Source organism: Helianthus annuus, chromosome 11 (assembly GCF_002127325.2).
Source record: "Helianthus annuus cultivar XRQ/B chromosome 11, HanXRQr2.0-SUNRISE, whole genome shotgun sequence".
Taxonomy (NCBI): Eukaryota; Viridiplantae; Streptophyta; class Magnoliopsida; order Asterales; family Asteraceae; genus Helianthus; species Helianthus annuus.
In genome coordinates this window covers 81,205,958-81,218,759 of record NC_035443.2, presented here as the reverse complement: position 1 = coordinate 81,218,759, position 12,802 = coordinate 81,205,958, and the positions used below count along the sequence as shown (strand labels likewise).

The following is a 12,802-nucleotide window of genomic DNA, read 5'->3' as shown; positions in this document are numbered from 1 at the left end:
CATTTGTTGCACCATGGGTGAATTCCTCGATATCTTTTATGCCCATGACTACTAGAAAACTGCTGTCTGGGGTTCTGGTAGTCATCTATCTCTTGCTGCTGCGTCAGAGGCTGGACCAAAATTAATCCCGTGCTCAGGTTTTCATCCCACTTGCGTTTGTTATCTCTAGAAGCATATGCAGTATCAGTCTTAGCTCGTTTCGGTAGTTTGTTCTGTTCTACAGCCTGGTCTGTGAGACGATGAGCCAGTCGAGTGGCTTGTTGGATAGTGCCAAGGTTAGCTGTGGTCATATGACTCTGAATTTCAGGCACCAGACCCTTGAGATACAGTTCGATACGTTTGGTGGGAGGGTCTACCATAGTAGGACAAAGTGTGGCTAACTCGTTTGATCTCCTCGTATAAACTTCAATTTCAGACCCCACCATCTGTAGGTTGAGGAACTCTACCTCAAGTTTGTGGATGTCCTCTCGACTGCAAAACTCTTCCTTAATTAAGTCCTTGAACTCGTTCCAGGGGGTGGCATTAGCAGCTGCCAGCCCTAACATCTGAACCTGTGCTTTCCACCAGGTTAATGCAGCACCTTCGAGTGTTCCAGTAGCAAACTTTACCCTACGTGACTCAGGGGAATCATGCACCTCGAAGTCAGTTTCGAGTCTCTCGAACCAATGGAGGAGGCCTTCAACCCCCTCAGTTCCACTGAAGGTACTAGGTTGGCAATCCTTGAGATTTTTGAAGGTGCAAGCAGGTGACTGAGCGTGTTGACCTCCTGCTTGTATGGCTGCCAGTGCCGCAGCAATTCGTTCATTAATGAGAGCCGTCAACCGGGCTTGTGTCATGTTGATATGTCCGGCCATGATCTTCATAGCAAATGTAACGTAAGTGAGAGAGGTTCGTGAATAGTGCGATGACAGAAGAGTGTAAGCACGTAGGTGTTCTCAAGCAATAACAAGTAGTGAGCAAAGTAATGTAAGCATACTACGAGCAAAGTTCTATGCAACTCTAGCAAGTAGGCAATAAACATAAACCTTATTACCTAGTATGTTGAGTCTTGCACGTGGAGCGAAGCGTCGTTGTGGATCGTTGAGAGCACTGTTCTGGTTATAGTCTGGTTTTAATAAAAACGTTTTCCCATATCAAAACCAAGTTCTCTATAACCAATGGCTCTGATACCAATCTGTCACACCCCCAAAATCCACGTGCGGAGTATCACCGCTTGGGAGCGTGACTGACCAGGATCAAGCCACCAATCATATAGAACAATATATATAGTAAAAGTAATTGCCATTAAACCAAACCAATTCCATATGAAAGGTGATCCAAAATCATAAGTAAGTTATCATTGTTTAGCGGAAGCGTACAATCAAAACCCAACATAATTAAGTACGAAACGTCATAAGTGTTTAATAAGATAATCACGATCCAAGCCCACAACGACCAGCTCCTCCATGTGCAAGCTGCATGTACCTAACGACCTGCAAGGCATGTAACAGAGGATCAACAACTAGTTGAGCGAGTTCACAGAAAGTAAATGCGTAATAGTAAGTTCGTATGTAACAGGTGGCTCTACTGGGCCGTTAGTACGTTCTATTGGTGGGGGCTTCCCATGTTGTATAACCACTAGACTATTCGTAACCATAAGTATCCTTCACAACCGAGGATAGTAGTAAGTATAAATACACGTAGGTTTTAAGTGAGTATCCTTCACAACCGAGGATAGTGATAAGTATAAGTCTATGTAGATTGTAAGTATGTGTCCTGCACAACCGAGGACAGTGAATAGCATAAGTATGTGTCCTGCACAACCGAGGACAGTAAGAAACATAAGTATGTGTCCTGCACAACCGAGGACAGTAAGAAGCATATGCATATGTGGGCTTTACGCCTGTGTCCTGCACAACCGAGGACAGTAAGTAGTATAAGCATACGTAGGTTTACGTATGTGTCCTGCACAACCGAGGACGCTGGTATGGTAGTCTAGTATTAGTGTCAGTACGAATCTATTCAACCTTATTCCTTCAATCCCATTCCCAAGCCCTTGGGAATCCCATGCCTTAGTAAGGGTGTGAACTCACCTTGGTTTGCTCGGTATGCTAAGCTATGTGCTCACAAGAAATCAGTCAATCAATCAATCAAGGCCTAAGGTGATGCATATATATACAGTCAGTTCATGTTCGTAATGATTCACATGCAAGTAACATCACAGTATAACAGATAGTGTGCTTAGCATTTTGCATCTGGTATCATGTAACAGTCAATCAATCTCATGCAACTTCAAGTTTCACATAAGCGCTCTCTCAGTTAATTCCAACATAGTTATCCATTGACATACCCAACTGAGTTAACAGATTCATTAGAGTTGCATAACTTGACAGAATTAATACAGTTAACAGAGTTTATAAACTTGATTCAGTTAACAGGCTAAACACAGTTGATAGTTAATAGTATTAACACACTAACATATGTAACTAATTAACAGAGTTATCAATTGGGCCGAAGTCAACTTTAAACACTCGGACTATGCATATCAACTTAAAACTCTGACCCTTTTTCATCTTACAAAGTCGGACTACCACACCTTAACAACCTCGGACCCCTTATATATATATATATCATAAAGTTCGGACATCATCAAGCATTTAAAGGTCGGACTAATGGTTCCCTTTAAAACTCGGACCAAGTGAATCAACCAAAAACTCGGACTGAACATGGTGTTTCTACCAGAAACTCGGACCTTCTTGTGTTGTTTGAAAGCTCGGACCCCTTTACAAGGGTTAAACATCGGACAAGGGGGCATGGGGTTAAAAACTCGGACCAATAGGGATGTGGGGAGGGGTTAAAAGGTCGGACCAGGTGAGGAGATTGAAACTCAGACAATCACCTCTCCATTGAGCAAAACTCGGACCAGCAAGATGTTTCATCAACAAGATCGGACCATGTTCACTTATAAAGAGTTCGGACTCTTTGCTACCTTTACAACTTCGGACATTAACATTTCCTTAACAAAGCTCGGACATCACAATCAAGTAAAGTTCAGGCATAGACATTGATAAACTCGGGGCTTGAATCACATAAAGGTCGGACAAGCTTGAAATTAAAAACTCTGACAAAACACATATACGTTCATCGAGATTGTATCAGTTACACTTCTTTCATTCAACAGTTACGTTCTATTGTTCATACAATCAAACCCTAATTACACTGTGTCAGTCTAGCATCATCTCAATCATCACATCAATCATGTATTCTTAATCACCAAACCAATCGATTAAACAACCATTCAGTGTCATTATCATTATAATTAGAATCAAATCAAAATCACATAACATTATATGGAGAACTAGGGTTTTCAAGAGTTCACAAGAATTAAGAATCGATACAATCAACAATCATTTAGGGTTTACAAGTATTACATTACAATAATTCATAAACAATTACCTTGAATGATTCTAGAGAAAGAGAGGAATCAAGAGTGAATATCTTGGTGATGATGATTGCCAGAGGAAGTGAATGTACGTGCTTTGGTTTTTGTGTGCAAATGATTAGTGAAAAGGGATTAGGGTTAAGTATCTCTAAGATTTCACTAATTACCCTCTACCTCCCTAAGTATTATATTTTACACATGTACACCATCTCATAACAATTTCATAGTTCCACCACCAAGTTTACATATTTGACAAGTTTATCACAATTAACACATAACCATGCACAATCACACAACACACTTCATTGTATCAAAACGTATACAATTCCATAGCAACTAATTGTGCAATCAATCAACTAAATAATACAAGAACGTGCAATAAATGCGAAATAGAAATCTTGGAAATTCGAGTTGTCACACCTACGCGCATGGCGACTTACGTGCTCGTATGTAGAGCAGCGGGCTCGCATGGAGACTGGCCTGCTCGTATGTAGGCGCTTTTTAGGGTTTCATCGGCATGCTTGAGGATCACTCGTTGCGTTTTACCGATTGAATGTATTTCCAGTCCTACAAATAAATTGACAAGGTAAGTCGTAATAACGAGTCTGACATATGGAAAACACTGTACCGAAACGTTGTCCTTAGGAGGTGCTCGTTCTATACATCCATACTCTGTCATATGTGAAAGCAATTTGACCCTCCCAAAGGTGTTGCACTATGCGGATATCAGTTTATTGCTGCTAAATAGATGTTAGTAGCATTGAAATAGATTAATAATAAGCAATGATACGAGTACGTCTAGGAAACATCACATGATTGTTAAACATTAAAACGATAAACTGTTAACCATGTAGTTGACTTGATTTGATTTGCTATAGTTTAGCCAACTTATTTTTGTTGAAAGAAATATGTACCATTGTCTTTCTAAATAATTCAAGTCATCTGGACAAGTAAATTGTATTGTCCATACATTAATCAAAATTAATATATGCCCATGTATGTTTAAAATTTATACACAAACTGTTGGAGTACACAAGAAGGTGCCGAAGCCATTCATATATGTCTAGCAGTCATGACACTTAAAATTAACATGTCACTTTATAACCTTTGGGCCATTCATGAGAAATATTATAACTTGTGACGGCAAGGATGGAGCTTGTCCATGGAGGCGGGGTGTAATCGAGAGGCGTTGTAGTATGTCCGGCAGACGCAGAGTACCCGCGCGGCAACGTGGTGTGTCCGACAAGCGGGGGTGAACTCGAGTATTTTAACAAGTTTGAGAACATATATACACCGACATATATCAAGTATTTTTATATATTTGAGAACCACTTAAAAGTTGGTAATTATAATCATTAAAATCCAACATCTTTTAATATAGTGGTTCCGAACCAACAAATTTATATGGGATCTCAGTTAAATTTTGTTTATAAGTTTAGAATCGTATGTTGACTTCTTTTGATATTACTTGAATTGGTATTTTAACGATTTGACAAGCAATATCCTTTTTTTTAGTTAGAATATGATATATCCTTAAGCGGAGATTACTCGGACAACAGCGGAGGGTGTCCGACAAGCAGGGGTGCGCTCGCGTTGCGGCGGACGTGTAACACTCGTGCAGAACTTGCTCGCTCGCGCACCGGAGTGTCCGCGCGTGCCAAACTTGCTCGCGCAGCAGGCGTGTGTCCAGCGTATGCAGAACTTGCTCGCACTCTTGGTGGAGGTTGTAATTTGTTTAGGACATAATAGAGATGAAGACAAAGATTGTACCTTGTTTGAAGCTTGCTTTCCTCACATCGGAGAAAGACAGTTCGTTGTGCGCACGGTGGTGTTTCCACCGTTGGTTTTGAAACTCGTAATTTTAGTCTCATTGACCGCCTCTGCTCCTGACATATATGTGGTGCAGCCATGCTTGTTCCAGGAGCTAAAATATCGGGTTACGAAAAATCCGCATCACGAAAACTGTAATCTTTAATATTGGATCCTCGCGCGGAAAACAACGCGATTATTGGTGCTGATTATGGGGGTGTTTGGGATTCCTTATTTACTTCTGACTTATCAAAAGTCCTTCTCAAAAGTGAGAAGTTACAATTTATAACTTCTCAATTTCTCCTTTTTAAAGCTAATTTAATCCATAAAAGTCTTTTTGAGAAGGTGTTTGGGATTCCTTTTAATCCTAAAAGTCCTTCTCATAGAATGTTTGGCATTCCTTCTAACTTCTAAGAAGTTAATAAGTCAAAAGTACCTCTAAAATAAGTTAATCCAAACACCCACTATACCCGGCTGCAATTGTTGTAGTGTGGCTTGCTTACTTGCGTCACATTGAAATCAAAAAGAAAAAAATAGGGCCACCGCTTATGACTACCCACGCATAAATGCTTATACATAGTCTACCATCGCTTGTACTTTATGTAAAGCAACTTGTAAAATCCCCTGATGGGAACGATAATTCCTAGATCCATGTTTTTATATGGAAAAAAAGGTGATTCTCACCCTTGGAAGTATAAATTGAATACCAGATATGGAGTTTTTTTTATTGAGAATCGTGTAAAAATCTCAAAGGAAAACAGACCTTAAGGACGGACTGGAGAGAAAACGAGCTGTGATCTTGGTGTCCCACGGATGGCGCCAATGTAAAAGAATGAACCTAGACGGGTCAGTACTTCTACGGTGATGAACGGCCACACCTCGTCTTCTCCACTTCATCCTAGACCTATAAACCAGAAGATAGAAACGTGGGCAATGTAGAGACGGCCGGTAGAGGAAAAATCCCCTATTTCCAGCTACAAAAGTGTGTTGCCCTATATCTCATGCCCTAATAAGGAGGTGGAGACCTTCTTATATAGGAGATATGGGAAAACCCTAACCTCAATGGGCCAGGCCCAGTTAGGGGTTCTCTCTACGAGCCCACAGCCTAGTGTAGCATAAACTACAACGTGTTGGGCTTCACGGGTTAGTACGCAATAATAATATATAATTACTATAAAAGTGATACATAGCAAGAAAGTCCGACCGCTCGGGTCGGGTCCAATACCATACCTCGTCAGCCCTTTCTCGTGATTGAATAAAATCAAGTTCTTAAAAAACAAGGTAAGCCATATTTCCCTTAGTGCTCTATTTCTTTAGTTTTAATGGGTTTATAAACCCAAGTGTATAATTCAGAAGAATGAGGGGGTACGGTGTGGGAGCGGTTTCACGCGGTAAACTTGGTTTACCGAAGCGGTAAACCACCGCCAACACACAGTTTACCGATCAAGCATAAGGGTAGCGGTGAACCTTCACCGAATTGGGGAGAGGGAGGGAAGGGGAGAGAGAGGGGTGTGTGGTGGGGTCCATGTCTTCTCAACCAATCACACATTTTTCATTTTTTTAAATAGTTTACCTATTACGAAGTGTCTAACCACCGCCAACGTTTTTGAGCATTAGATAAACAAAATAGGTAAAATGACGTGGCACTGTTTAATTGGGTGATTTGAGAGTTTACCTATTCAAAGTGTCTAACCACTCCCTACATCCTGAAGTTGACTACTAGCACATATTGTTATCCAAATCATACAAGGTTTCAACTTTTTTTCATTTTTGCCAAACCGAGGGGGTTCCTGGGAACCCCCAAAAAACATCTGGATCCGCCCCTGCTTACTACCTTTAAAAAACAATTTATTTTGATCACGTAAATTTATCAACAACATGGTATGAGTTTTGTATGAAATTTGATTTAAAGTGGGATATTGTGTAAGTTTGTGTCAAGACCCTCACACATTACCGACGGAATATATCAATGAATCATTGACGGGTAGTATCAAGGACGAATGTTCCCTAACTTCTTTGGTTCCGTAAACAAGACTTTTTTTTTTTTTTTTTTTTTTGACAAAATACCGATGGATTGACACTTTTGGTAATCTGTCAGTACTATTGATATTTATTAGAAAAATCATAAATTTCATGTAAATAAGTTAGATATGAAATAAAGTTTTGGAAAAATAAATACCAACAATATTTTCGTCATTGATACAAATACATATAACAATGACGAACTTGCGCCAAACTCGACTTCAACGTATCACGACATCATGTAACTAGCTAAGCCAATCATCTACTTTAATTAAAGAAGAGAATAGCCCGTTTGTAAAACTTATGGCTTGCATAACGAACATTTCCATTATTTGTTTTATACAATAACTAGCCTAAGACCCTGCGAGTTTCGCGGGTGGCTTAACACATAAATATATAACTTAAAATTGTTGAAATAATCCTTTGAAAGAATAAAAACGTTCAAGTAAGGAAATCCATCTCTCTACCCACGGGTACGCAATGTATCAAATGACGTTAGATTCAATCTAACTTAAAAAAATTAAGCTAAAAATAAGGTAAGACATCTAAAGTTTGTTGAGTTTCGAATCAAACCATATACCAAGTAAGATGACAGATGTTGAAATAAGCGATTACGGGTTCTATAGCCCAAGGTTCGAATCAAACCATATACCAAGTATGATTGTACATGATGAAAGGAATCATCCAAAGTTGACGGCCAATGATAAACATATATTTTAACAAAGTCGGATTCTATAGCCCAAGGTTAGGATATGACTCAATACATGGACAATCTTGTAAATATGACTCAATACATGGACAATCTTGTATTCACAGCTTGCTGAGGTGAATGAAGTTGTATATTTAATCCTTGCTACTTTACCTGTCTTACTTTGATTATAAAGGTCAAAACAATAGTTTTAAAAAATTGGAATTGATATAAAGATATATTAAAATTCTATAAGAAAAACTTATTATGTAAGTTAAATTTGGCCAAAACAACACACCTTGTATAAGGCAAGCTCAATGAAGCTCCTGCAGAATGTGCAATTTGGCCACCAACATCTCTTCTAATGATTGCTTCTTACCAGAATTTGCACTTACTACATATCTACATGAAAAGGTGGCATTTTGCCAACTGACCATACATATTTTGATAATTCGATCAATTATAGAAATACATAAATACAACAAAAAATTATAATTTTATTGTATAAACATTATATATTTATTTATATTGATAGTATGATTTGATTGATTATTTACTTTGAAAGTAAAAGCAAACCAAAAATTCGGTTACCTAGAGTTTATTGTTTTAGTCTTTTAGTCTAGTATGACCATAAAAGTCTAGGCATTGCCAAAAAAAGTACCATCAAAAACTGATAATGGCTTAAAAAGTTTAAATTTACTATAACACTTTGCAAATTTCAAAAATTGCCCGTAACACCCTTTACAATGTAATCCCTTTTTGAATGGTCAATATTATTAACACACATCAAGTCTAAGTACCCATGTGTTACATGGGTGGTCTCACAATAAATTTTATCATTTAATAGTGTTGACATTTACCCGTGTGTTGCTATTGTAGGCACAAACCTATAAAAAGAGGTTTAACTAAGTTTCGAGTTCGGATTTAAGAGCATCAAAATTTTGGCATGCAATAGCAACCCATTTTGACCACACTTCAAATGATATGTTTTGACCCAAAGAATTCTGAAACCAACATGTTTGACATCTACAGTGAAGCAATAGAGTTACCATAACCCTTCTGACCTGTTCGACCCATTTTTAAAAGAATAATTACCAGCAAATAAAGAGAGGAATTTGTTGTATAGTGGCTACTGCATTGAGCACTTGGCTGAAAACAAACTGTGTCGCGTCTGGGTGGGAGCGGCTATTGATCCTAAGCTCAAAAAGTATTGTTTGCCCTCTTAAGGCTTCAAATGGTTGTATGGTACGTGGATATGAGTACTTGTGTTCAATAACCATTTGTGTGCATCTTGTCTTATGAGCCACTTGATGGCATCATTAAATAGACTGACTATTGTTTCGCCTGCCAACATTATTATCATTAAGAAACATTAGTAGACCACCGACACGAAGTTGGCAAAAAAGAGATTTTCTAATTCTTTTAGATCACGAGTTCTAGACTTCTAGACTGATACAAAAAATTTATTCAAATTTAACCTATCTACACTTAAAGAGTCCCACAAAACTAAAAGGTATTTTTCTACCACAAAAAAGGAGTCCCACATCGGGCATCTTAACAAAACACAAAGTTTTCACACCCATATAAAGTAAACCCAGCACCTGAACCACAATGGATCTGGTTCAGCCGTTCGTTTAGCAAAAATGAACAGGCACACCTTCTAAATCCTGATTGAACCGGCTTGTCCGTTTATTAAAACAATGAAAAAAATAGTCATCAAATATGTAATGACTGTAGGTATTAAATTACGGGCCCTATTGTATGCAAACCCAGGAATTAAATTGAAGTTCCAAGGACTTGCTACTCTGCTAAGACTCAAAGCCTGCACACAATGCAAATTTAATCATAAAGAGAAACATATAAGGTAGCAGCTATTGCTTTAAAGAAAATCAATCAAAAAGAAATCACAAGTCAGCTTTGAGTTAAATACCCAACATCTTTACCCGCAAAACAAACAACTATCACTATACAACATTAGTCCCAGCAAAACACCCAACATCTTTACCCGAGTCAGAGTATCCAACTCGCCGGAAAACCACCCTGAATCACATCAGTCTTTAATCAAGCCACATATAGAAGCAGCACACATAAATCTACAAGAATGTAAAATGGTTAAAACTAATGTTTTCTATAAAAGTCAAAACTAATGTTTTCTATAAGAGTTTTCATTTTCCTACTGAAGTGATCTCTAGTATATATTTATGCTTTCTATTTTCTAATTAAAGTTTTCCTTTGCTTTTTTTCAAATACTCATTAGCAAGTTAAGAATCAAAACTGCATTAATTATAAATATTCTATGCTAACCTGCATACCATTATTAATTTTGATTTTAATAAAACATGTTACAATGTTATAAGCATTTGAATAATATGCTAAATGACTTATGACTTTTCACCCCCTTTCATTTCTAGGAATTGTTCTATATTTAACCCATAAGTCTGGTCCAAAAGGTAACTTAACGTGCATCAGGTCACAATCAAGACATATCCACCCCTAATTGTTTTTTTTTTTTTTTTTGGGCATATGCTGCTACTTGTGTATTGACTCCTAACATGATAACTTCTATTATAGCATTAATTAATAATGTGCAAAACCAACCGTAATCACATATAGCAATCTCACACATATGCTATAAAAATCACTACAAAAAAAACATATACCAAAAATTGGAACCCAATAAAGTAGAAGTAGCTCCCAGTTTAATTCCCATCCAAGCAGGTTAGCAACAAAGTTTAGAAAAGCGACATGTTGATGTGAAGAGGTCAATTTTTTTTACTAAACCCACTACTTAATAACTGCAGCCACTACTCCACTAAACTAATCAACTACAATAATATAAAGAAATAAATAAATAATTAATAAAACACATTATAGACAATCATTACAACTTTCTCAATGTATACTACCATGAACAAAACAAACTGCAGCAAATAAAAAAGCTTTTACAACAATAATCAGGATACCTTGCTCGAAGTAGGTTCTTCGGGTTATGCCTTGGCTGGAAACGATTCAAGCGCCTTGAATCCACCTATATTGCCCTTTCCTACGGATAATCCAGAATCGTACAAAAAATCCGATTAGTCTTGCCTCCTCAAACCACACAAATTGAACAAAACAAAACTTGTATGTTGCTTGAATCAACAAAAACTAAAACCATAACCCTAGTTGTTGCAATCAATTAAGAAGCTAGAGAAATGAACTCACGGGTGTATTTATGCTTGAATCAACAAAAAACATAATTTGTAATTTCTTGAACAAAAAAAGATATCTATATGGCGCTTAATAAATTTTGATGAAATTCATGAACGGTACCTATTTTGGACTTCTTGATTGCAGGTGGTTCCTTCTCACATAAGCTAACCATTTGAGTTACAAAACCCATCTCCACACTGAAACACAAATTAACAAACTTACAAAACTCATCTCCACACAACGTTATCTTCCCATGAGATTAATAAGTCAATATAAGAAAACCCTAATATAAGAGCCCTAAAAATTGATACAAATCAGAATCTTCACAAAAGGTTCATATGTTCACAAAACCCTAAAAGAACACAATAAGTAAGAAACGAAGCATATAGATTGAGATTCTGATAATCAATCGAGCACTTACATCTTTTAGTCCTCATCGATTTCAAGCTTCTTGTAGCATCCAGATGTTAGATTCTGAGCTTCTTGTACAAATCCCTAAATTCTATTCAATCATGTACATAAGTAGATTCATTAACAACATAAAAATCAAATAAAAACGAACGGACCGTATCATCTTCATCACCATAATTGCAATCCTCAAAATCGTATTCATCATCTTCATCACCATGGTGGCGGCATTAATGTGGTGGTAGAGAGATGAGATCTTTCATTTCAATTGGGAGGATAAAGGATGAAAGGAAACGCTAGATGTAGGGTTTTTGATTGTAACAACCCTCAATCAATGGGAGAATAAAAAGGTAACTCCGCCATTGATTGAATTCATTTATGGGTGAATTAAAGATAATTGGCGTAGGAAGGAAGAAACTGCATTAGGGTTTACAGGCTTTTGTTTTAGCGCCTAAACACAAAACGCGTGAATTAAGAGGAATACACGTGGCAATGAGTGGTTTAAGTGAATGCCAAGTGGCATAAGTTTGTATTGTTTTAATATAGATAATAGATAGTTTTATACCTAAACTCTCAACTACTCTAGTTATCCTAACATATGCATAAGTATTCCAACAATATATAATAAAACTTTTGGAATTTGGATTAGTCCTCGGATTGGGCTCAACAAGGCCACTTTACATTATTTCACTATTAGCAATATGAAGCCCAAACACAGGCCCATAAACATGCATGACTAAATTTGAATGGATCAACGAGATATATTCCTAAATGATGTCATACTTTCTCTGAATTCAAATAATAAATGATCAATTCTTGCCATTCAAAAAAACTGATCAATTCTTTATCTTGTACCATTCAATAAATGATGTCATACAGTCATTGTGTGGAGCTACTTTCTTTTTTGGGTGCAATTTGAAGAACGAACTTTTTTTTGGATCCACTAAATTGCCTCCCCTCGGGAAATAAGGGATTAATTGGGTCCATTAACATTTTTTATCCCGATGTGGTGAATTTCGTCAGTAACCCATTTGAAGGATTCGTTGGCCGTTCAAACAAACATTGGACAAATGTTTATAATCATTTTGCTTGGTCACAATTACTAGCCGATTCAAGGTTTCCTAGACATTGTTAAAGCTAAAACTAAAATACTAGTAAGAAAGTAGACTCCCGAAATGCAATATTTCGCTCTAAGATGAACGGTTTGTGAATTCAAAGGTTACCCTAAGACAACTCATATCGAAACAGTGTTACCGGTCACT

At 37.3% G+C, this 12,802-nt stretch overlaps 1 long non-coding RNA gene across 7 annotated transcripts; it reads right to left on the bottom strand.

Moving 5' to 3' along the window:
- Positions 1-7,838: 7,838 nt before the first annotated feature.
- On the bottom strand, positions 7,839-12,125 carry LOC110915820. 7 transcript variants are annotated; one of them, XR_002579295.2, is made up of 7 exons: positions 11,554-12,125; positions 11,253-11,329; positions 10,904-10,983; positions 9,871-10,033; positions 9,036-9,762; positions 8,239-8,342; positions 7,839-8,122 (listed from the first exon to the last, which is right to left on the bottom strand). It is a non-coding gene; the product is annotated as an uncharacterized LOC110915820 (long non-coding RNA). The 7 variants fall into 7 exon arrangements; XR_002579296.2 differs by having other exon boundaries at positions 9,871-9,980; XR_004872454.1 differs by having other exon boundaries at positions 9,884-9,980.
- Between the last annotated feature and the right edge of the window lie 677 nt (positions 12,126-12,802).